Source organism: Schistocerca piceifrons, chromosome 2, assembly GCF_021461385.2.
Source record: "Schistocerca piceifrons isolate TAMUIC-IGC-003096 chromosome 2, iqSchPice1.1, whole genome shotgun sequence".
NCBI classification, from domain to species: domain Eukaryota; kingdom Metazoa; phylum Arthropoda; class Insecta; order Orthoptera; family Acrididae; genus Schistocerca; species Schistocerca piceifrons.
In genome coordinates, this window is record NC_060139.1 from 468,581,864 (window position 1) to 468,608,831 (window position 26,968).

The following is a 26,968-nucleotide window of genomic DNA, read 5'->3' on the forward strand; positions in this document are numbered from 1 at the left end:
GTTTCCACTGCACTATCACATCGGAAACAACGGACCTAGGGATGTTTAGGAGTGTGGAAATCTCGCGTACAGAAGTATGACACAAGTGACACCCAATCACCTGACCACGTTCGAAGTCCGTGAGTTCCGCGGAGCGCCCCATTTTGCTCTCACCATGTCTAATGACTACTGAGGTCGCTGATATGGAGTACCTGATATAACGTGGCAGCACAATGCACTTCATATGAGAAACGTATATTTTGGGGGGTGTCCGGATACTTTTGATCACATAGTGTATCTTTCAGGATCTCACATACCATTAATTGGCGTCATAAATTTATATCTTCATCAATGAAACGTTTATATCGACTGCATTTTGAACGCTGGTACTGCCTTTTGTCCTGTGACTTAGTTAAAGTTCTTTTTTTCTATTCTTTTTTTTTTCGGCCGCATGGCGAATGCTGCGCTGCAGTACTGCACCAGTGAAGCTGAAAGTGCATGTGCTATCTGGAAAAGGAGCTAGTAGGTACAGAACAATAGGCACCTGCAGCGTTCAAAACGAAGTCGATAAAAACGTTGTACTGCTGTCGTTGAAATGTATTATGGCAGTTGAAGGTGGTTGAAAGCGCGAAACACATGTTGGCATAAATAAAGCTATGCATAAAAACAGCTGATTGCTGTGCTCTTAAAGTAATTCAATCTACAGCCCACGGAGTTCAGCCACTATTAACATGTAGAAATTGGTTTTTTAAATTATGTTTCTGTTGTTCCTCTTAATCTGAGTCATTCCCCTACGTAGCCCCTATTTAAATTTTGGTACATTTATTGGTTCTTCTGTAATTGGTCACCGTTATAGAAATTAAATTATAAGTTTGCCGCATTACAGGCCAAATACTGCTGAGTCTACAGTGTACGATAAGAATAAGCACATGAATCGAATGGTCGAAGGTTTCTATCACTCGGAAATTACGAATTATGAAAGTAACACACAAATTTATAAATGAAAGTTTGCAATTAAATAAAATCGGCAAGTACTATCTTAACGACTTTAAATGATGAGTACGATAGTAGAAGTACTTTTGAGAATGCGGTATATATCTGCAAATCACTTATTGGTGTCGATGGTCCAGCAATTAAAAAAAAATATAAGTTAAGTAACTGGGAAGCAATAGATTCCTACTTCACGTAATTAGATATGAACAACAACATAGCTCGCGAGATATTCACTTCCGAACGCATACTACGTCTTCACTGCAGAAGCCACGGAAATCACACAAGAGCACGGGTCGGCACTCCGAAACGCGAGCACGCGCATACCGCTCCACACTATCGAAGTCTTTCCGCCGACTCTGCGTCCGTCGCGCCGTCGCGTCCAACTACCCGTGTCGTGTGCCGTACTGCTCCCAACCCTGTCCTCTCTCGAAACGATGCTCTTCTCCCGCTTCCATCCAGTCTCCCCATTCACGAGCGCTGTGATTGGCTAGAGCGCTCGCGCCATGTCTTCAAGCTAACGCACCTACAAACGTATTTAAGCACATACGAAATACTGGATCTACATTTAAATACTTGAAATTAAATACGGCTGGACCATAAACACGCTCTAACACACATTATTAAATACATAAACAAACCAAATAAACATATATCAAAAGGAAAGAAGCAAAAGGTAGGTCACGAGCCTAATGTGTCTGTGCTTTCTAGAACACAGTAAATATTTAACCAATTTCTTCATGAATAGTATATGTCCGATATAAACAAAGACTTAGATGAATAAATATATTTATGAGCATGCTGCTACCGTTTTTTCGTGTAACTGTGGAGTACTTATGGCCTGACGCGACCGATAGTAATCGGCCACATTGACTCCAATAACTCATGTACTACTCAAGTTACATGGCTGTAATTCATATCAATTTAGGTTTACACTAATAGCTTTCTAAAGACACGTAAATCGAAGACATCGGATGAACCGTTTCGATTTTGGAAATTCGTTGCTGGGTGTTACTTTTATAATTTACCGTCAGATACTCAACTTTAAACTAATAAAGACACTGAACACCTGATTACACCATCCGAATCGTCGTGCAAATAATAGTAATGTACATGTTTCTTTTTGAGGTATCATGATTCATCAGGCTACTATTAATTTCTGTACGAACCGTGAAATGTGTGCCATTGAGGTTTCACAAAGTGCCATCTTTGGCACTCCCGGCGTGTCTCCCTCGTCGACATAGCGTCACCGTGGAATTCCCAGCCACGCGGCTGAACCCCTCTTGCTTCGGCCAGCGTCTGGCACCACGTGGTCGGCCTGCTCAGGAGCCAGCGCTCGCCACTGCTTCCTCCGAACTTAAGAATATTTTCAGGGCGCGACGACTCGTCCGTTACCTCAGAAGTTCATGTCCTTTCTTTATTTTTTTGTGCGTGCCTTAGGATACGATATTTTTTGTGCGAGTAACGGATTCATTTGAAAAACATATGTAGCCAAAACGCTTATAGTAATATATTACGAAAGAGACTGTCAGCTTGTTTATTTTGAAGCCGTGCTTAATTCATCAAAAGCCACAGGCTATAAAAACTGGAACACGTAACTCGGTAGATAAATAATACGTTTACTTACTATGGATCCTGAACTTCCAACTCTGTGGCGGCGCTTTGAGGTGATCCATTGGTGTTTAAATAGTGCGGTTTCTTTCGTGGACTCTCCTGCTTCTCGGGAACAAACATGGCAATTACGCCACAATACGACTTAAAGTACTTCAGTTATGCGTTTAGTGGTTGAGTGTTACTTTCAAACTCCGTACGGTCGAAGCCTAGTCATACCGATGACTTTTGTCTGCCGTATTGTAACTTCCGTATCTGGCAGTGCCTTTTACTTGTGAAAAATGGTAAGCTGCGCCGTCGTTAAACAAGAGTTCTCTCAATAACTGTGGTGTAAGACAGCACACAGTTCAGTGAAAAGGGCACATCATATGAAACTAGACCCTTCTAAAAAAAGTTCCTTACAGTTCACTGGTTTAGTTTACTTTCTTTGTGACAGAGACTGGTTATTTATATAGAAATTAAGCACATCATGATGAACCTCGTTAGTTCAGAATGCACCGCACGTAGAAAATCAATGCTGGATTTCACTTTATGTAGCTTTCTATTTTCCTACCTTTTCGTCCTTTAAATTTCAGTCTCTGAAAATTTATGGGACAAGTGGCGATTTGCTATTCACAACGGTTCAAAATGGTTCAAATGGCTCTGAGCATTATGGGACTTAACATCTGAGGTCATCAGTCCCCTAGAACTTAGAAATACTTAAACCTAACTTACCTAAGGACATCACACACATCCATGCCCGATGCAGGATTCGAACCTGCGACCGTAGCGGTCGCGCGGTTCCAGACTGTAGCACCTAGAACCGCTCGGCCACCCCGGCCGGCTACAACGGTTCCAAAGGAATAAAAGCGTTACACATATATCATTGTTTCAGAGTAAAATTCATTCGTCAGTCGCTCAAAACAACGTGCAAGCACCTGCTTGTGTGATGTCGAGCGGTAAACGCAGGAGTGTTACAAAATTATAAATTTTCATTTCAACGACATAGTTCGACGCAGGACTAATATGGCTCAAAATGTAAGAATAATGTAAGGGCGTGTTGCGTCATGAAGGTTCGTTATTCGAAGCAAGGAAGCGATTTAAAAATTCCAATGAGGTGTTTTGACACGGTTCAGTCACGCTAATGTGACCACCACCTACTACACTTTCTACGTCAACGTGCAATAACCACTCAGACGGCAAATGGCAGCACCGGCAATGGGGGGAGGGGGGGGGGGGGGGAATAAAGCAAAGCGTGTCTGGGAAACGCGTAAAACAGTACAGTCGTTATCGTAGTGTGGAAACGGTGCGATGTACCTGACGACCAAAAGAGCACGACTATTGGATTTTGAGTCAAGAGTGCAAGTATTTACGAAATGGCTAAGTTTTTAAACTTGTCGCGTGGCGACGTGACTATGGTATACCGTGCGTGGCAAAATGGCGCTATCCAGAACCAGCGCGGAGGCAGTTATGCTGCGCCACAGGTCATAGACGACAGTGGAGATGTGTACGGGCGAACAGGCGTGCAACTGTTGAGCAGCTGACTGCCCAGGTAACCAAGGTGCTAGCAGCAGTGTCACCTCAGCGACCATTCAGCGAACGTTGCCGCGTGTGGGCGTCAGCAGCATGCGCCTTTTCCATACACCCATGCTGACTACTGTTAGCCGGCGCCGGTGACTGGAACTGACACATCTGTACCGTAGCTGCACGTCCACTGACAGGCGACAGGTGATCTTCTCAGGTGAATCACATTTAATGCTCCATAGGACAGAACCATGGACCTTGCCGTTGGTGAGGAGGCTTGCGTGCCTCAGCGATACAGATAGCCGTACCGTAGGTGCAACCACAACGGAGGGGTATCTGTTGAGAGGCCAGACAAACGTGTGGTTCCTGAAGAGGGGCAGCAGCCTTTTCAGTAGTTGCAAGGGCAACAGTCTGGGTGATTGACTGATCTGGCCTTGTAACAATAACCAAAACGGCCTTGCTGGGCTGGTACTGCGAACGGCTGAAAGCAAGGGGAAACTACATCCGTAATTTTTCCCGAGGGCATGCAGCTTTACTGTATGATTATATGATGATGGCGTCCTCTTGGGTAAAATATTCCGGAGGTAAAATAGTCCCCCATTCGGATCTCCGGGCGGGGACTACTCAAGAGGATGTCGTTATCAGGAGAAAGAAAACTGGCGTTCTACGGATCGGAGCGTGGAATGTCAGATCCCTTAATCGGGCAGGTAGGTTAGAAAATTTAAAAAGGGAAATGGATAGGTTGAAGTTAGATATAGTGGGAATTAGTGAAGTTCGGTGGCAGGAGGAACAAGACTTCTGGTCAGGTGACTACAGGGTTATAAACACAAAATCAAATAGGGGTAATGCAGGAGTAGGTTTAATAATGAATAGGAAAATAGGAATGCGGGTAAGCTACTACAAACAGCATAGTGAACGCATTATTGTGGCCAAGATAGATACGAAGCCCACGCCTTCTACAGTAGTACAAGTTTATATGCCAACTAGCTCTGCAGATGACGAAGAAATTGAAGAAATGTATGATGAAATAAAAGAAATTATTCAGATTGTGAAGGGAGACGAAAATTTAATAGTCATGGGTGACTGGAATTCGAGTGTAGGAAAAGGGAGAGAAGGAAACATAGTAGGTGAATATGGATTGGGGGACAGAAATGAAAGAGGAAGCCGCCTGGTCGAATTTTGCACAGAGCACAACATAATCATAACTAACACTTGGTTTAAGAATCATGAAAGAAGGTTGTATACATGGAAGAACCCTGGAGATACTAAAAGGTTTCAGATAGATTATATAATGGTAAGACAGAGATTTAGGAATCAGGTTTTAAATTGTAAGACATTTCCAGGGGCAGATGTGGACTCTGACCACAATCTATTGGTTATGACCTGTAGATTAAAACTGAAGAAACTGCAAAAAGGTGGGAATTTAAGGAGATGGGACCTGGATAAACTAAAAGAACCAGAGGTTGTACAGAGATTCAGGGAGAGCATAAGGGAGCAATTGACAGGAATGGGGGAAATAAATACAGTAGAAGAGGAATGGGTAGCTTTGAGGGATGAAGTAGTGAAGGCAGCAGAGGATCAAGTAGGTAAAAAGACGAGGGCTAGTAGAAATCCTTGGGTAACAGAAGAAATATTGAATTTAAATGATGAAAGGAGAAAATATAAAAATGCAGTAAGTGAAACAGGCAAAAAGGAATACAAACGTCTCAAAAATGAGATCGACAGGAAGTGCAAAATGGCTAAGCAGGGATGGCTAGAGGACAAATGTAAGGATGGAGAGGCCTATCTCACTAGGGGTAAGATAGATACCGCCTACAGGAAAATTAAAGAGACCTTTGGAGATAAGAGAACAACTTGTATGAATATCAAGAACTCAGATGGAAACCCAGTTCTAAGCAAAGAAGGGAAAGCAGAAAGGTGGAAGGAGTATATAGAGGGTCTATACAAGGGCGATGTACTTGAGGACAATATTATGGAAATGGAAGAGGATGTAGGTGAAGATGAAATGGGAGATATGATACTGCGTGAAGAGTTTGACAGAGCACTGAAAGACCTGCGTCGAAACAAGGCCCCCGGAGTAGACAATATTCCATTGGAACTACTGACGGCCGTGGGAGAGCCAGTCCTGACAAAACTCTACCATCTGGTGAGCAAGATGTATGAAACAGGCGAAATACCCTCAGACTTCAAGAAGAATATAATAATTCCAATCCCAAAGAAAGCAGGTGTTGACAGATGTGAAAATTACCGAACTATCAGCTTAATAAGTCACAGCTGCAAAATACTAACACGTATTCTTTACAGACGAATGGAAAAACTAGTAGAAGCCAACCTCGGGGAAGATCAGTTTGGATTCCGTAGAAACACTGGAACACGTGAGGCAATACTGACCTTACGACTTATCTTAGAAGAAAGATTAAGGAAAGGCAAACCTACGTTTCTAGCATTTGTAGACTTAGAGAAAGCTTTTGACAATATTGACTGGAATACTCTCTTTCACATTCTAAAGGTGGCAGGGGTAAAATACAGGGAGCGAAAGGCTATTTACAATTTGTACAGAAACCAGATGGCAGTTATAAGAGTCGAGGGACATGAAAGGGAAGCAGTGGTTGGGAAAGGAGTGAGACAGGGTTGTAGCCTCTCCCCGATGTTATTCAATCTGTATATTGAGCAAGCAGTAAAGGAAACAAAAGAAAAATTCGGAGTAGGTATTAAAATTCATGGAGAAGAAATAAAGACTTTGAGGTTCGCCGATGACATTGTAATCCTGTCAGAGACAGCAAAGGACTTGGAAGAGCAGTTGAATGGAATGGACAGTGTCTTGAAAGGAGGATATAAGACGAACATCAACAAAAGCAAAACAAGGATAATGGAATGTAGTCTAATTAAGTCGGGTGATGCTGAGGGAATTAGATTAGGAAATGAGGCACTTAAAGTAGTAAAGGAGTTTTGCTATTTGCGGAGCAAAATAACTGATGATGGTCGAAGTAGAGAGGATATAAAATGTAGGCTGGCAATGGCAAGGAAAGCGTTTCTGAAGAAGAGAAATTTGTTAACATCAAGTGTAGATATAAGTGTCAGGAAGTCGTTTCTGAAAGTATTTGTATGTAGTGTAGCCATGTATGGAAGTGAAACATGGACGATAAATAGTTTGGACAAGAAGAGAATAGAAGCTTTCGAAATGTGGTGCTACAGAAGAATGCTGAAGATTAGATGGGTAGATCACATAACTAATGAGGAAGTATTGAATAGGATTGGGGAGAAGAGAAGTTTGTGGCACAACTTGACCAGAAGAAGGGATCGGTTGGTAGGACATGTTCTGAGGCATCAAGGGATCACCAATTTAGTATTGGAGGGCAGCGTGGAGGGTAAAAATCGTAGAGGGAGACCAAGAGATGAATACACTAAGCAGATTCAGAAGGATGTAGGTTGCAGTAGGTACTGGGTGATGAAAAAGCTTGCTCAGGATAGAGTAGCATGGAGAGCTGCATCAAACCAGTCTCAGGACTGAAGACCACAACAACAGGACAGAAGTCCGTTGGCGTGTACGGCTTGAAACGTCCTGTGACAGTCATCGAAGTGGTTCAGGCAGGAGGAGGGAGTAATATGTTCTGGGGAATGTTTTCGTTGCATGACCTGGATAATCTCGACGTCTGGATGGAATCATGGATCGACATAAGCATCTGTCCTTGGGGACGATGTCCATTCCTACATGCTGTTTGTTTCTACGTGACACGATAGCATCAACCAGTAGGACAGTGTAACATATTACGCAGATCGTACTGTACTTGCGTGGTTCACAGAGCTCACCGTATTTAAACACAGTCGAGAATCTGTGGTATCACTTCCATAGGACTGTGCGTGACATGGATCCACAATCAGGAAACGTTGCGCATCTGGCCACAGAAATGGAGTCGTCGTGGCAACACGCTGCTGTCGGCTGCCTCCAGGATCTCTTTGATCCTGCACCGGCTCGTCTCTCAGCAGGCCGCGCTCGAAAAACAGATTATTAAGGTTTCTGACACGTGGGCACATTAATGGGACTGGAAAAGGTGTATCCTGGAGTGGGGTTTCAACATGAGGAAACTCTGCCAGTTTGATTTACTCGTAGTATTAAACGTATGCCGACAACAGCATCATCGATTATCGATGTATAATGCGAAAGCGGTAGTGAATTTTCAAAAATGTGTTTCATCAATCAGTGTGGAAGATTTTTTTTCACTATGAGGGAACTTTGATGGCAGAACGATCGTTATGGACATCCTGCGCCCTCATACGTTACCTCTTATGCGAGAGTATCGTGTTGCCATTTTTGACCAGGATAATGCTCCTCCGCTCATGGCACGCATCACTATAAACTATCTGCCTGATGTAGAAATTCTCCCGCGGCCAGAAAGATCACCAGATCTGTCCATAATAGAACGTGGTAAACGCTCCAAGAAAGGCATTCTGCAACGCGGTATTGTTTTAAGGTTCCGAGAGCGTACATTCCTAGGAGATTCAACCGATATATTGCTTTCTCTTACGTATGCTAGGAAAATACCATAAAGATAAAATAAGAGATTTAAACTCGTACGGAGGTTTGCTAGCAACTGTCCCTCCCGCGAACCATAGGCGAGTGTTCTAGGAGGAGGAGGAGTGGCTTGCAGAGAGAGCGTAGATGTAGACGTAGAGACGTGGAGGATCAGCTCGGATGTCAAATCCGGTCCAGTGCCAATAGCCAGGATATCAAGGACCAGTTAAAGCAGCTGTCAGCCAGCTAGCATCAGGAAATACACTACTGGCCATTAAAATTGCTACACCAAGAAGAAATGCAGATGATAAACGGGTATTCATTCGACAAATACATTATACTAGAACTGACATGTGATTACATTTTCACGCAATTTGGTTGCATAGATCCTGAGAAATCTGTGCCCAGAACAACCACCTCTAGCCGTGATAACGGCCTTGATACGCCTGGGCATTGAGTCAAAGAGAGCTTGGATGGGGTGTACAGGTACAGCTACCCATGCCGCTTCAACACGATACCACAGTTCATCAAGAGTAGTGACTGGCGTATTGTGACGAGCCAGTTGCTCGGCCACCATTGATCAAACATTTTCAATTGGTGAGAGATCTGGAGAATGTGCTGGCCAGGGCAGCAGTCGAACATTTTCTGTATCCAGAAAGGCCCGTACAGGACCTGCAACATGCGGACGTGCATTATTCTGCAGAAATGTAGGGTTTCACAGGGATAGAATGAAGGGTAGAGCCACGGGTCGTAACACATCTGAAACGTATCGTCCACTGTTCAAAGTGCCGTCAATACGAACAAGAGGTGACAGAGACGTGTAACCAATGGCACCCCATACCATCACGCCAGGTGATACGGCAGTATGGAGGTGACGAATACAAGCTTTAAACGTGCGTTCACCGCGATGTCGCCAAACACGGATGCGACCATCATGATGCTGTAATCAGAACCTGGATTCATCCGAAAAAATGACATTTTGCCATTCGTGCACCCAGTTTCGTCTTTGGGTACACCATCGCAGGCGCTCCTGTCTGTGATGCAGCGTCAAGGGTAACCGCAGCCATGATCTCCGATCTGATAGTCCATGCTGCTGCAAACGTCGTCGACCTGTTGGTGCAGATGGCTGTTGTCTTGCAAACGTCTCCATCTGTTGACTCAGGGATCGAGACGTGGCTGCACGATCCGTTACAGCCATGCGGATAAGATGCCTGTCATCTCGACTGCTAGTGATACGAGGACGTCGGGATCCAGCACGGTGTTCCTTATTACCCTCCTGAACCCACTGATTCTATATTCTGCCAACAGTCATTGGATCTCGACCAACGCGAGCAGCAATGTCGCGATACGATAAACCGCAATCGCGATAGGCTACAATCCGACCTTTATCAAAGTCGGAAACGTGATGGTACGAGGCATCACAACAACGTTTCACCAGCAACGCCGGTCAACTGCTGTTTGTGTATGAGAAATCGGTTGGAAACTTTCCTCATGTCAGCACGTTGTATGTGTCGCCACCGGCGCTAACCTTGGGTGAATGTTCTGAAAAGCTAATCATTTGCATATCACAGCATCTTCTTCCTGTTGGTTAAATTTCGCGTCTGTAGCACCTCATCTTCGTGGTGTAGCAATTTTAATGGCCATGTCAAATCATCGAGTAAAACTGAAGTGATATCGGGTGTTCCCCAGGGAAGCGTCCTGGACCTCTGCTGTTCCTGATCTATATAAATGACCTGCGTGACAATCTGAGCAGTTCTCTTAGGTTGTTCGCAGATGATGCTGTAATTTACCGTCTATTAAGGTCATGTGAAGACCAGCATCAGTTGCAAAGCGGTTTAGAAAAGATTGCTGTATGTTGTGGCAGGTGGCAGTTGACGCTAAATAACGAAAAGTGTGAGGTGATCCACATGAGTTCCAATAGAAATCCGTTGGAATTCGATTACTCGATAAATAGCACAATTCTCAAGGCTGTCAATTCAACTAAGTACCTGGGTGTTAAAATTACGAACAACTTCAGTTGGAAAGACCACATAGATAATATTGTGGGGAACGCGAGCCAAAGGTTGCGTTTCATTGGCAAGACACTTAGAAGATGCAAAAAGTCCACTAAAGAGACATCTTGCACTACACTCGTTCGTCCTCTGTTAGAATATTGCTGCGCGGTGTGGGATCCTTACCAGGTGGGATTGACGGAGGACATCGAAAGGGTGCAAAAAAGGGCAGCTGGTTTTGTATTATCACGTAATAGGGGAGAGAGTGTGGCAGATATGATACGCGAGTTGGGATGGAAGTCATTAAAGCAAAGACGTTTTTCGTCACGGCGAGATCTATTTACGAAATTTCAGTCACCAACTTTCTCTTCCGAATGCAAAAATATTTTGTTGAGCCCAACCTACATAGGTAGGAATGATCATCAAAATAAAATAAGAGAAATCAGAGCTCGAACACAAAGATTTAGGTGTTCGTTTTCCCCGCGCGCTGTTCGGGACTGGAATGGTAGAGAGATAGTATGATTGTGGTTCGATGAACCTTCTGCCAAGCACTTAAATGTGAATTGCAGAGTAGTCATGTAGATGTAGATGTAGTGTAACACAAAGAATTTATGACACCCTTCGCAACCGAATCAGTGCATGCATTGAGTCCATAGGGAATGTAACGTCATAAGTGGGCTCATTGTGCCAAGTTCCTTGTACATTTGACTCCATTTTATAATCAGTGCAATAACTAACATCACCTATCCCCTCAAGGCGTGAAACTATTTCCTTTTCTCCTCTCCTTCTGGGTACTTCATATTTTTTTATCAGGTAGTGCGGATGTATAAAATGATGTTCTCTGGACCTTGATTACAGGAAAGCTGATCCCTTAAGAGTAACGTTGCTTGTTATCAGAGATATAACCGACAACCAAAAATTACTTCGTCAGGCTCCTTTCTCACATGGAACAGAAAAGCCGCAATTCTTCTCAGTTTGTCAAAAGTATATTCGTTATCAAGACAGTACATTCCTTTGCGCTAATGATAAAGCGAGCGCCACATTTTATCAAAGGAGAATTCCTCTTCATCAAGATAATGCATTCCTTTACGCAAATAATAACGCAAGAGAAATAGCAGAGATAAAACAGAGAATGCAGAATCTCGGTAAGCATCTTGGTCGAGTTATCTCTTGATTCTGAAACTCTCCATTGTGACCATTCCTTTGTCTGATAGGTAGCAGATATCAGTACCACAAGGTTCATTAAGAATCCATTAACATCAGATTTTTGCTTAAGAATTTCAGTAAGGTACTTCCAGAATACACTGATCAGCCAGAACATAATGACCACCGACATACTATGGATATAAAACTGTTCAGGCAATAGATGGGGCACCTGGAGAGAAACTCAGTGGCGACTTCCAATGGATGTGCTGGCCTTCCATCTCGCGAGATATGGACCCGATCGAATACATCTGGGATGTGATTGAATGTGGCGTGAGAGCTCATCCCTCATACTCCTCCGTAATTTACCTGAATTAGGTGACTTGTGTGTGTAGCTATGGAACCAGCGATCTAGGAAGGCCTCATTGATTCCGTGCCACTACGCAGCGTCGCTGTCATCCGTATCAAAAAAGGACGTACCGGCTGTTAGGTAGCTGGCCATAGTGTTCTGACTGCGTATGTTGAAAAGTAAGCAAAAATCATTTCGCACCAGGCTGGCTGGCGTTTTAGTTGGTACGTTCAGTATTGACGCTGTAAGTGTTGGCCGAGCGACATGTAAATACTGCTTCAAGTAACAGGCAAGTGGCCGAGGTCGCCTGCATCGATTCAGTGCTGCGTCCAGCCCATTACTTATTTCACTTGCTGTCTACTAACTAATCTTGAAAGTGTAGTCAAGTGACTGATCACAAAAACACTGCGTACTGACAACTGGTCTGTTTGAAAGACACACTGAACAGCTCTTTCGGAACTCGGTTATGAGCCTGCAGATACCGGTGTCTGAGACTAACGAAGGCAAACACAATCAGCCGTTGTGCAATATTACTTCATACTTAGAAGGGGGCAGGCCTCGGACGCGGCCAATCCATTCGGTTCCTATTTGGCAGCTCGTCTGTGTGCAAACTCAAATGAAAGTTTTAAAAATATTTTGGCTCAACACCTTACCGTTTCTCAGGAAGCCAGCCACAAAGTTCACTGCGCGCTGTCGTCTCACAGTTAATGGAGTCGATAGGCCGGCCGGAGTGGCCAAGCGGTTCTAGGCGCTTCAGTTGGGAACCGCGCGACCACTACGGTCACAGGTTCAAATTCTGCCTCGGCCATGGATGTGTGTGATGTCTTTAGGTTAATTAGGTTTAAGTAGTTCTAAGTTCTAGGGGACTGATGACCTCAGATGCTCAAAGCCATTTGAACCATTTCTTGGAGTCGATAGTACTGTTCCTGGAGAACGAGAAAAGAAACTATTCACACTGTCCCTTTGTATCTATACGGTATACGCTGGTGAACGAAAGCGTCGCTGGATTAGCAACCAAGACATTTCTCTGGGGAGGGGAGACTGGTGTTAGATTCTCGAATGATTTCTGCTGTTTTTTAACTGTATTTTCTCCGTATCGAATTCTGTAGGAATAGGAAGGTTAGTAAGGTAAGTAGAACAACAACGAGTAGTAACGAGAAGGAAAGGGAATTTCTCAGACGACTTTGGTTAGTAAATAATCAAAATTTAAATCCTAGTTGTCTTACAACGGCTCTTTCGCTGTTACGTGTCCTCAGTTTCCAACGAACAACCGCATGATGTACGTAAAATGCTTTCGCAGTTGCGAATACGAACAACCATCAGCTGTATAAGGGAATGCCGATATTAAAAACTTGTGCCGAACTTGTGCCGAGCGGTCGCCTTAACCGCTTTGACTATCCGAACACGACTCACGGCGAGGCCCAAACTTCCATACGTCGTCAACCATGTGTCTACAACCTACACTTGTACATCCATTAGATGTGCAAGTGCAGGATAAATGCGATATTGCAGTGCATGTGGTGTTAAGCAGGACGAAGCAATGTTCCTTCGGACATGCATGCATGCATTGCGTGTTTCTGTTTAACAATACAGACTCTACAATGTCGTAACTACATGATGGCATATAAACACTCGAACTAAATACACTCGCGACATTAAGAACGTCTAATGGTTCTCGTTCTGATTCAGTGCTAATGACCAAACAGCAGTCATTCATCCCCCACGGCAGAAGCAGTGTACCTACTCTGCTTGCGAACAGAGTAAGTTGTGTTTGCAAGTGTGAGAAAGTGCTTGTAATACTTGCATAAAGTGTATCTGAGGCGGACAATGGGAACCAGCCAGGTATTCATCTAGTGGGATGTGGGAAACCGCCCAAAAACCACATCCAGGCTGCCCGGCACACAGACCACTGGTTAACCCGCCAGGCGGATTCGATCTGGGCTTGATGTACCTCCCCGACCCGGAAGGGGTCGTGTTAACACGCGAGGCTAACCAGGCGACTAATATCTAAGCAATCGTCGCGCAACTGTATTGTTCCTTCTGAAGATGTGGTGAAAAACATATTTGGTTTACATTCAATATTTTTTTTTTTCCGGGAATTAATTTTGAAGCGTACCTGACATACGATAACATCGCTAGACCTGAAAGATCAGTTCTGACAGTTGATCAGGAATTACAGCATGAACGATTATTGCATTCGCGCGGTTGGTCAATGCCCTATGGATTTCCACAAAACAGTGCAATATTGAAAACCCAAACAAAATTATGTCCCGTGCCTGACTGTAAACAAACATCACGTGGATCGCTGTCAGTGGTCCCTCGTGACAAATTCGCAGCAGGCTTACTCGGAATTGTTTTCATACAACGAGGCTGAAAATTTTAATTCTCTACTAATCAATGTCGTTTGAGAAATTTATTTGGCTGTCCTGTTATTTGTTACTGATTTACTTGCCTTATTAACCCTGCCAGTATCGACATGCAAGAAATAGTACAGATAAAAAACTGCAGAACTCGTTTGGGAATCGAACACGGATTCTGCGCTCCCCAGCCTAATGGCCCGGTCGCCACTCCAGCGGCGTTGTTGTTTATAGTGTGAATGTTATGGGTACGTGAGGAGCAGACACAATAGTTTCTTTCCTCGATTTCTAGAAAAATATCCGTTTGATGAGCCCATTAATGATAATGAAAAACACTCAGTTAAAATTATGTATCGATCTCGTAATTCTGAGCCGACTGCGGTTACTGAACTGTAGGAGCGGTTTTCAAAACTGAGTGGTGATGAGGGTCTTTCATTTTACGATGTACACGAGTGGCATGCCAAATATGAGCCGAATCGGTTGGCCGTGTATGAGGCGTTCCCCTTGTTCAACACATTTGTTGGATCATGCAAGACGGTGACGGAAGAGCGATTCTAATCGTCCACTGTGCGCTGTGGGATCCCCTACTAGTCTACACGACGATTCGACGAACAGCGTCAGCGCTGACCCCGCACTTGGACAGTGAACCTTCCGCAGCTTGCGGTCGGCGCGAGTTCTGCGTAATACTTGTGCGCGCCTGGCGCTGCGCCGTGACAGGAATTTCGCTGATCTCTGGCGGTGCTATCTTAATTCGCCAGTTTCTCACGGCCTCGCCTATCGCACGCTGCGCTCCTGTGCCTATCTCTGCGGCCGCTGCTGACCCATGAGAGCTCCGCAGATCGAAGTTCCCTGCGTTGCACTGACGGTGAGGTTCGGATTTACACCAAGTGCTGCGCCTGGTCTGATGCAAGCGTTACCAAGCACGCGCAGCATTCTTACAATTTACTTCACGAACTTCTGCTACTGTTCGTCCCTTAGAGGAGAAGTGTACAACTTAAGATAACAACTATCTAATTTTTTCCCCACTTCATAGGCATTATTCTCTTACAGATTTCATGTTTTCCTGAGCTATTTACTTTTATTTCTACTTGCTTTGCATCAGATACACAACGTGAGTATGAAACACACAAAGAAACATTGTCTTCTGGATGGACTGATTCTCTGGAAGAAAAGCAAATGTGTGGTATGTACACAAGTAAATGCGTAGTACTCATATATTATGTGTATATTGTTGGTGATATAGCGAGAAGCATCATTGGGCACAGTGCCTGCAACAAATTCCAAAAAGCATTAAGAAAATTATGTGGGTAACTATCCCTATAGGACATTTAATCGGCGGCCGACCTTTGTGGCCAAGCGGTTCTAGACGCTTCAGTCCGGAACCGCGCTGCTGCTATGGTCGCAGGTTCAAATCCTGCCTCGGGCATGGATGTGTGTGATGTCCTTAGATTAGTTAGGTTTAAGTAGTTCTGAGTTCTAGGGGACTGATGACCTCAGATGTTAAGTCCCATAGTGCTCAGAGCCATTTGAACCTCCCGAAAATACATCTGCAAAACCAAAAGGTAGATAATACAGTAGTAATTCCAATGGTGTGACATGGAATAGGGACCTTGAATACAACGAGGGTGGACGATGAGAAAAAACCTTGAGAGAAGTCTTTGGCGACATGGGGATAGTAGGAAAAGAAGAGTCAGGAACTGTACGAATTGTTGCGGCAACGAAAGCGTCCAGAAGATGAAGGTAAAACGACTTCTTTCGACAGGACTTGTATTCCTGAATACCGAAAATTTATAACAGTTCTCTGGGAAGGATCGAAGAGGCTTGGCAGATCCAGGTAACATTTGGTGAACTAAGTCGTGAAAGACGTAAGACAGCTGGGAATTGAACAGAAAATGACTCAAATACTACAAGAGCGAAGTCAGTGGACACTGACTGTGAGGTCGCCAAATGACGTTAAAGGTAGATAAAAAGTAGAACAGGGATGTTGATGGACCGTAACAGTGACAGATTGTCACCAAATTAAGCTCCTAGCCATCGTGAATACCTGTAGCTAGTAACAGCGATGTCTTACCAGTCTAGACATAGGTATGTGCCATGATAATGGCAGCGCAGTGGATTTCCCAACCTGCTCAGCAGGTGACGCCAAAGTTAGCGGGCAGGTTCCTCATTGAGGGAAAGGGGGCGTTGGAGACACCGAGACACCGAAGGGGCCGGAACTAAAACGCAACTGGTGTCTGCGACCGTGGTGTGTGAGGGCGGGAGCGGGGGGGAGGGGGGGGAGGGGGGCACGACGTGCTGACGTGATCTCCAACGTGCTGCCGAACGCTCAGAGACGATCTGGCTTGTGCATGCGGTACGTATGCCTCATACGCCCCAATAACCATTAGCGGCTGAGGCGCATGAACTAGGCAGTACATACGAGTCCTCGAGATGAAGGTGAGATAGCCCTAAGCCGTCCTCACTCGGGACGAGGCAGCTGACGTCGACGTGGACGCGGAGGCTAAAACCAACCGGACGAGACGCGGCATTGCCTCACGATGGACGTGCTGGTTAATGCGATTCTCCAATTAATTAGAACTATTTTAGCAGACAGCTACTAATATTAGGAACATAATCAACAGCAACGCTTTTCTGGGGTCTACGTTAATCCTACATAAAACGCACTTCAAAAGCACTTGTTTTTATAGTGTTACCTTTACTGGTTATGAATCACATTTTGTGTAAGCTTAAATTACACAGGCAGATGAAAGGAGCTTTACTCCGGATACATGTAGCTTTGGATTATGTTCCTAATATTATTGGTTGTAAGCCAAAATATTTATAACTATCACCGTAACAACTTCTATTTCCGGTCCTTAAGATGGACAATATTAAAATGATTTGCCTATGTAGGAAAAAAAAATACCTTCATGATGTGGGACTGCGGCGGTCTCCAGCGACAGCTGCCTCGCTTACAGCTCACAAACTTGGTTTACGAAATGGACAGGCGTAAAACTCCTTGATTAGTTCTAATAAAAGGCGCATTTGCTCTCTAGTCTATATGCTCATCAAGTTGTTCTTTCTGTAGTTTACATAAACAAAAACTTGAATATCCATGAATATGTTAAAAGGCAAAAAGGATGTCGCATGTCGAGGTAGTAGGGACATCAGTTTACAGAAGTTCCGTCACCATAGTGCGGTACGTATTTAGAATAGTGTTCCACGTAACATGAAAATTATTTCATAATTCACGCTTTGTAGTAACACTCCAATGTCATTCTTCTTGGAACGCTTTTTCTATTCAATAGCAAAATCTGAAGGATATCTGAAATACAGGTCTTCGAATATCGTATTGCGGGTGATGCAAGCTCTTGCCACTTATATTTACACCCAGTATTAAAGAAAATACTTCTTTTGAATTAATAAGTAAGTCGCAGAACCTTTTAGAAAACGCGATGGTGAATAAAAAATTTTTGGGTTTACTGAGACGCGAACCAACTACGCATCGCACACATCGCTTTTTAACTCTACATAGCTCTTCACTACACCACAGTGAATTACGACCATGTCGCATCTTCTGAAGACGTGAATCACCGATTTATGATTAACTGACTTTTAAATTATAAGAAATCATACCAAAAACACTTTGACAGCCCTTAAATTTGCCGATGCCTTGAAAAGGCATACTTTCATAACACACAGGTTATAATGCGAAATCAGCTAAATACGAAAATTCTTTAACCACCAATATGACATTTTCCGTCATTTTATTACAACAAATCGTAGCAATACCAAGTTTTCGAGAGATGCTCAACATTCTAATGCTTTGAAACGGCATATATTCGTAGAAGTCAGTTATAATAATAAAACCCACAAATATGGACGTCAATTGGCATACAGTATGGCGGCTCTCGACTCTGTATTGAAAAGAGGCAGATGTCCTGCATGTGACGTAGGTGGCGTTCTTCCATCTCAATGGTCTACGTTAAGACGAGCGTTCATAATATCTGACGTGCTTGGTATTGCTTTGCACTTTCGGAAAGACTACGTTGTGTGGTTTCTCCCTAGGCCCACGAGAAAGACAGGCCGCAGCGCGTACGTCACGAAGGTAGGTCTGAGCTCGCTCGCTCGTTCGCTCGACTCAGCGGGCAAAATGCGTTTCTAAGCCTCTTAACTCGCAACTAGGTGCGTATAAACGAGAACTGCCCCTTCTACTGGAATCTGCTATTCTGAAGTCTTACTGATTACTAGTTCTACAACAAAGTTTAAAGTCACTTTCTCGATATCAATGGTATAAAGGCTTGTTTATAGGATTTAGTTTCTTCTGCGTAACAGTCCTCAGCCGGCATTTGTGGCCGAGCGGTTCTAGGCGCTACAGTCTGGAGCCGCACGACCGCTACGGTCGCAGGTTCGAATACTGCCTCGGGCGAGGATGTGTGTGATGTCCTTAAGTTAATTAGATTTAAGTAGTTCTAAATTCTAGGGGACTGATGACCTCAGATGTTAAGTCCCATGGTGCTCAGAGCCATTTGAGCAGTCCTCATTTCATAAAAAAATGTGGTGCCTTATGCAACTGACAATAATTTTGGCATCATTTCAATCGTACTGTACGCAGTACAGCCGCAACAAATTATTAGTAGGCCTATGGACTTCCTATCATTGTAGGACTAATAATAGTGGACTCCAGTAGAAGCTGCAATCCTCTTTTGTACATACACACCTAGTTACAAGTTAACAGGTGTAGAAACGCAGTTTGTCTGCTGAGATGAGCGAGCTTGGCCTATCTTCGTGACGTACACGCCGCGGCCTGTCTTTCTCGTAGGCCTCGTTTCTCCCCGTTATGACGTCAGCAACTCGGCACGCTCAGCGTTGGAATTGGAATGCAGGGTCCCTGTGACGGCGGTTTTAGGGTGGGGGCAGCGTCACGATGAAGATTCCTGGCGACTGACGGCGTATCGTGAGGAACTCCGAGCACCGGGGGCGGGGGGACGTACATGAAAAACACACTATTTAAAAGCTGAACCAAATCCACAATTTAGAAGATACGGAATGAAATTTTGTACCCTGCTTTACGTGAAACTAACGTATTTACAGTTTTATATATACAGGGTGGTCCATTGATAGTGACCGGGCAAAATATCTCACGAAATAAGCATCAAACGAAAAAACTACAAAGAAGGAAACTCGTCTAGCTTGAAGGGGGAACCAGTTGGCGCTAGATAGCGCTGCCATAGGTCAAACGGATATCAACTGCGTTTTCATAAATAGGTACCCCCATTTATTATTACATATTCGTGTAGTACGTAAAGAAATATGAATGTTTTAGTTGTACCACTTTTTTCGCTTTGTGATAGATGCCGTTGTAATAGTCACAGACGTATAAGTACGTGGTATCACGTAACATTTCGCCAGTGCGGACGGTATTTGCTTCGTGATACACTACCCGTGTTAAAGTGGACTGTTAACCAATTGCGGAAAAGGACGATATCGTGTAGATGTATGCCTATTGTGATCAAAATGCCCAACGGACGCGTGCTATGTATGCTGCTCGATATCCTGGACATTATCCAAGTGTCCGGACCGTTCGCCGGATAGTTACGTTATTTAAGGAAACAGGAAGTGTTCAGCCACATGTGAAAAGTCAGCCACGACCTGCAACAAATGATGGTGCCCGAGTAGGTGTTTTAGCTACTGCCGCGGCTAATCCGCACATCAGTAGCATACAAATTGCGCGAGAATCGGGAATCTCAAAAACATCGGTGTTGAGAATGCTACATCAACATCGATTGCACCCGTACCATATTTCTATGCACCTGGAATTGCATGGCGACGACTCTGAACGTCGTGTACAGTTCAGCCACTGGGCACAAGAGACATTAGGAGACGATGACAGATTTTTTGCACGCGTTATATTTAGCGACACACGTCATTCACCAACAGAGGTAACGTAAACCGACATAATATGCGCTATTGGGCAACGGAAAATCCACGATGGCTGCGACAAGTGGAACATCAGCGACCTTGGCGGGTTAATGTATGGTGCGGCATTATGGGAGGAAGGATAATTGGCCCCCATTTTATCGATGGCAGTCTAAATGGTGCAATGTATGCTGATTTCCCACGTAATGTTCTACCGATGTTACTACAAGATGTTTCACTGCATGACAGAATGGCGATGTATTTCCAACTTGATAGATGTTCGGCACATAGCTCGCGTGCGGTTGAAGCGGTACTGAATAGTATATTTCATGACAGGTGGGTTGGTCGTCGAAGCACCATACCATGGCCAGCACGTTCACCGGATCTGACGTCCCCGGATTTCTTTCTGTGGGGAAAGTTGAAGGATATTTGCTTTCGTGATCCACCGACAACGCCTGACATTATGCGTCAAAAACGTTCAAAAATCAAATGTGTGTGAAATCTTGTGAGACTTAACTGCTAGGGTCATCAGTCCCGACAATATGCGTCAGCGCGATGTCATTGCATCTGCGAACATTATGGAAGGCGAACTACTCGCTGCTGAGAGGAATGTCGTTACACGTATTGCCAAATGCATTGAGGTTGACAGACTTAATTTTGACCATTTATTGCATTAATGTGATATTTACAGGTAATCACGCTGTAACAGCATGCGTTCTCAGAAATGATAAGTTCACAAAGGTAAATGTATCACATTGGAACAACCGAAATAAAATGTTCAAACGTACCTACGTTCTGTATTTTAATTTAGAAACCTACCTGTTACCAACTGTTAGTCTAAAATTGTGAGCCATATGTTTGTGTCTATTACAGCGCCATCTACCACAAAGCGAAAAAGTGGTCCAACTAAAACATTCATATTTCTTTGCGTACTACACTAATATGTAATAAAAAATAAGGGTTCCTATTAAAAAAAACGCAGCTGATATCCGTTTGACCTATGGCAGCGCCATCTAGCGGGCCAACCATAGCACCATGTGATTTCCCGCTTCAAGCTAGACAAGTTTCGTTCTTTGTAGTTTTTTCGTTTGACGCTTATTTCATGGGATATTTGGCTCGGTCACGATCAATGGACCACCCTGTATAGTGGACCACCCTGTATAGCGTCGAGAGTAAATTTTGAAATTCTGAGCGTAAGCCGAGATGTGGGGCAAAGTGCTTAGAATTTTCAATAATTTTATATTATACTTACCGAACTATAATTAAACAATTATTACAATTCTCCTAGTCTATATATTCAAGAAACTTCATGAGGGGAACTTACTATATGCAAAAAGATTACACAGAGAAAATTCTGCAGAAATTTTTCGAATAGTTTCTGAGAAAAAAAAAGTATGTTTCCCTCATGAAGTTTCTTGAATATATAGAATAGGAGAGTTTTAATAATTGTTGCAATATAATTCTTTAAGTATAATATAAAACTATGGAAAATTCCAAGCACTTTGCCCCACATCTCGGCTTGCACTCAGAATTTCAGAATTTACTCTCGAGACATCATTTATTGGATTTGTAGAAATAAGTGTTCAAAATTTCATACTCATAAACTTTCATAGATTCTGAGAAAAAGTAGACGATCTTTAAAAAACACAGTTTGTCAGGAAATACAATTTAAACTTCAACCTAACGTTTTTTAATTAGTCACCTCTTCAGAAGGCACCGGGATTTTATTCAGGGTTCGCTTTTCTTTCAAGGCTTCTCGTTTCTTGTTTCCTGATTTGTTCTCCTTATCAGGCCTTCAATTGACTTCTCACCTGCAGAGAGGCGCTGTAAGTCTATTTTTGTGAAGATGTCTAGAGTGAAAATTCCTGTCTTGAAGTCCATTCTCTCTAATACCTTAATCTTCCCTACGTTTCGCCGGCCGGTGTGGCTGAACGGTTAGAGGCGCTTCAGTCTGGAACTGCGCAACCGCTACGGTCGCAGGTTCGAATCCTGCCTCGGGCATCGATGTGTGTGATGTCCTAGGGTTGGTTAGGTTTAAGTAGTTCTAAGTCTAGGGGACTGATGACCACAGATGTTAAGTCCCATAGTGCTCAGAGCCATTTGAAGCATCTAACAACCGTAGCAGATGAAAATGTTTTTGGGCATCATTTCCATATCAGTTAATTTAGACACTCACTTGGATTCTGTGTTTTGTCATCAACACATCTTTTTAGAAGTTCAGGATACGCAGCTTTCTAGGTGGATCCTTGCAAGTTTCCTTGAAAGTAATCCACGGAATCTTTGTTCACCGAGTTATTATTAAGTGTTGCTTCCCAAAGTGTGGCAGTACCGTTGTGACACACATTTATTTTTCGAGCACTTCGGATGCGATTTCACCATTGACCGTAAAATACTTCCTGTTGAAGTTATTGATGTGACACACTGCTTCTGTGCTACTCACCAAATACCCGTGGCACCCAATATACACGTGGCAGGAAGAGAACCCCTTCCACTGGAAGTAGTTGTTGTTACAAGAGTGTTTGCTTACACGTCGCAACTATACAGCCTCGTCTCATGTACAGATTTAGGTAACCTACGGCAAATGGAGAGACGTCTACAGACGTTAAAGTAACCTCTGGCGTGCCACAGGGGAGTGTTATGGGACCATTGCTTTTCACAATATATATAAATGACTTAGTAGATAGTGTCGGAAGTTCCATGCGGCTTTTCGCGGATGATGCTGTAGTATACAGAGAAGTTGCTGCATTAGAAAATTGTAGCGAAATACAGGAAGATCTGCAGCGGATAGGCACTTGGTGCAGGGAGTGGCAACTGACCCTTAACATAGACAAATGTAATGTATTGCGAATACATAGAAAGAAGGATCCTTTATTGTATGATTATGTGATAGCGGAACAAACACTGGTAGCAGTTACTTCTGTAAAATATCTGGGAGTATGCGTACGGAACGATTTGAAGTGGAATGATCATATAAAACTAATTGTTGGTAAGGCGGGTACCAGGTTGAGATTCATTGGGAGAGTGCTTAGAAAATGTAGTCCATCAACAAAGGAGGTGGCTTACAAAACACTCGTTCGACCTATACTTGAGTATTGCTCATCAGTGTGGGATCCGTACCAGGTCGGGTTGACGGAGGAGATAGAGAAGATCCAAAGAAGAGCGGCGCGTTTCGTCACTGGGTTATTTGGTAACCGTGATAGCGTTACGGAGATGTTTAATAAACTCAAGTGGCAGACTCTGCAAGAGAGGCGCTCTGCATCGCGGTGTAGCTTGCTCGCCAGGTTTCGAGAGGGTGCGTTTCTGGATGAGGTATCGAATATATTGCTTCCCCCTACTTATACTTCCCGAGGAGATCACGAATGTAAAATTAGAGAGATTAGAGCGCGCACGGAGGCTTTCAGACAGTCGTTCTTCCCGCGAACCATACGCGACTGGAACAGGAAAGGGAGGTAATGACAGTGGCACGTAAAGTGCCCTCCGCCACACACCGTTGGGTGGCTTGCGGAGTATCAATGTAGATGTAGATGTAGATGTAGAAAACCGAAGGCAACACAAAGTAGCAACAGTTTAACATATATTATTAAGAGACAATATACAGCATGCCTGCGCTGAGTATTAACATGGTACATGACAATGTTGTTGCAGGCTCACTTGCACTGATATAATTTGGAGCATTGGTCTAGTTCTGAATTCAGTGAACGATGACTAATGTAACTTGTAGACTGTTAAGTTGCGATCTTCCTGGGGAGTGGGGGGGGGGGGGGGGAAGGGGGGAGGCGGGGGGAAGTGGCTGTAAGTCATGATTCTGTCTTCAGGCACAGCGCTGATACTATTGACCTGACTGTTGATACACACTGAGTGGAGCCGTGCCTCCACATACACTCCCAGTTGGAAACTAACTACTGGCCATTAAAATTGCTACACCAAGAAGAAATGTAGATGATAAACGGGTATTCATTCGACAAAAATATTATACTAGAACTGACTTGTGATTACATTTTCACGCAGTTTGGGTGCATAGATCCTGAGAAATCAGTACCCAGAACAACCACCTCTGGCCGTAATAACGGCCTTGATACGCCTGGGCATTGAGTCAAACAGAGCTTGGATGGCGCGTACAGGTACAGCTGCCCATGCAGCTTCAACACGATACCACAGTTCATCAAGAGTAGTGCCTGGCGTATTGTGACGAGCCAGTTGCTCGGCTACCATTGACCAGACGTTTTCAATTGGTGAGAGATCTGGAGAATGTGCTGGCCAGGGCAGCAGTCGAACATTTTCTGTATCCAGAAAGGCCCGTACAGGACCTGCAACTGCGGGCGTGCATTATCCTGCCGAAATGTAGGGTTTCGCAGGGATCGAATGAAGGGTAGAACCACGGGTCGTAACACATCTGAAATGTAACGTCCACTGTTCAAAGTGCCGTCAATGCGAACAAGAGGTGACCGAGTCGTGTAACCAATGGCACCCCACACAATAACGCCGGGTGATACGCCAATATAGCAATGACGAATACACGTTTCATATGTGCATTCACCGCGATGTCGCCAAACACAGATGCGACCATCATGATGCTGTAAACAGAACCTGGATTCATCCGAAAAAATGACGTTTTGCCATTCGTGCACCAAGGTTCGTCGTAGAGTACACCATCGCAGGCGCTATTGTCTGTGATGAAGCGTCATGGGTAACCGCAGCCATGGTTTCCGAGCTGATAGTCCATGCTGCTGCGAACGTCGTCGAACTGTTGGTGCAGATGGTTGTTGTCTTGCAAACGTCCCCATCTGTTGACTCAGGGATCGAGACGTGGCTGCACGATCCGTTACAGCCATGCGGATAAGATGCCTGTCATCTCGACGGCTAGTGATACGAGGCTGTTGGGATCCAGCACGGCGTTCCGCATTACTCTCTTCAACCCACCGATTCCATATTCTGCTAACAGTCACTGGACCTCGACCAACGCGAGCAGCAATGTCGCGATACGATAAACCGCAATCGCGATAGTCTACAATCCGACCTTTATCAAAGTCAGAAACGTGATGGTACGCATTTCTCCTCCTTACACGAGGCATCACAACAATGTTTCACCAGGCAACGCCGGTCAACTGCTGTTTGTGTATGAGAAATCGGTTGGAAACTTTCCTCATGTCAGCACGTTGTAGGTATCGCCACCGGCGCCAACCTTGTGTGAATGCTCTGAAAAGCTAATCATTTGCATATCACAGCATCTTCTTCCTGTCGGTTAAATTTCGCGCCTGTAGCACGTCATCTTCGTGGTGTAGCAATTTTAATGGCCAACAGTGTAGTTGCATCACATAAAGCGGAAAAACAGTCCAAGACGTATGTGGTCTCTGTGGCGTTTCACCATGACACTAAGTTGCACATCTCTGTGGAGACTAGTCTTCACGTGTGGTCCCCTCTTTGTGTATGGGTGTGCCTTGTATATTTTGACGGACTCAGCAGCTACTGTTTGCTATTTTTTCCTTTTTTTAATGCTCCGTTGCCTAAATTTGCCATTGAGAAGATTTTATTTTTATTACGGTTGTATCTTATTACCAGGCACATTTCTTGAGCAGAAGGGAGTCGTGCCTATATCTCTATTTTGATTTGTAATAAAGTTGGATTACGCAGCTAAATATTCTTGAGGCCGCCTCCACAACTCCCAGCTCTTCCACTCCTCAACCCGAATGCCACTGCATCCTTATCAGCTGTTCAGTCCGACAGTATCACGTCCTTTTCTAATAAAAAAGTCGTCACCGAAAGAAATAAGTGTGCAACGCGATCGTAGTTTCTAGCGTGAGCTGAAGACAGGTAACGAATACTGTACAGCACGAGCACCTGCTTTGGAGTGAAAGCACTTACCGTGGCAGAGGCATGTGCAGCCGGCACTGGGACTGCCTGTGGGATGGGATAAAAACTACGGCCCCTGCTGCCGCTGCGGCCAGCCGAGGATTTAATTAGGACAGTCCGCTAATTACGGGATAGCCCCAGCCCTCCGGGTCGGCGCCGCACGACGGTCACTCTGTCTGGCCGTGCCTTCCACCTGCTCTGGAGACGCACTCAACGTTTCCTGTCTTCTCCTTGCTTAGCAAAGGATCCTTTGAAGGAACGCAGTCGGTACGACACTACGCCCGTTTTCAGTAGGAGCAGGCTTCCGATCTAAGTCTCGCGGTACACTTTGAGGTTTCCCGTAGATTCGCTTGGCTCGGTACTCCATACCATCGAATGGAATAAGTTTACTGTTATCAGTCACTGTATATGTCTACAACGCGTTTCGAAGTTTTAAACCTCCATGACGTGGATTTACATGTGTTAGTATTACGTATCTGTGGCGTGTGTTACGATTTTGGGGTAATTTGTGGCACAGCCTCTAGTGGTCACAGGCTCCTATCTCTCTCGTAACACATCACATGTAAACTGTCTTATTTCGTAAACAAAGATGGTGTCTGTTTCCAGACGACAGAGTAAGTAGCCTGTGACCACTGGAAAAACTGGAAATTTGTGGTATGTTCCTATGGGACCAAACCGATGAGGTCACACACACTGCTTCATCTAACTTAAATTAACTTGCGCCAAGGACAAGACACATACCCATGCCCGGAGGAGACGCGTAAACCGGGACAAGGCACTGGGC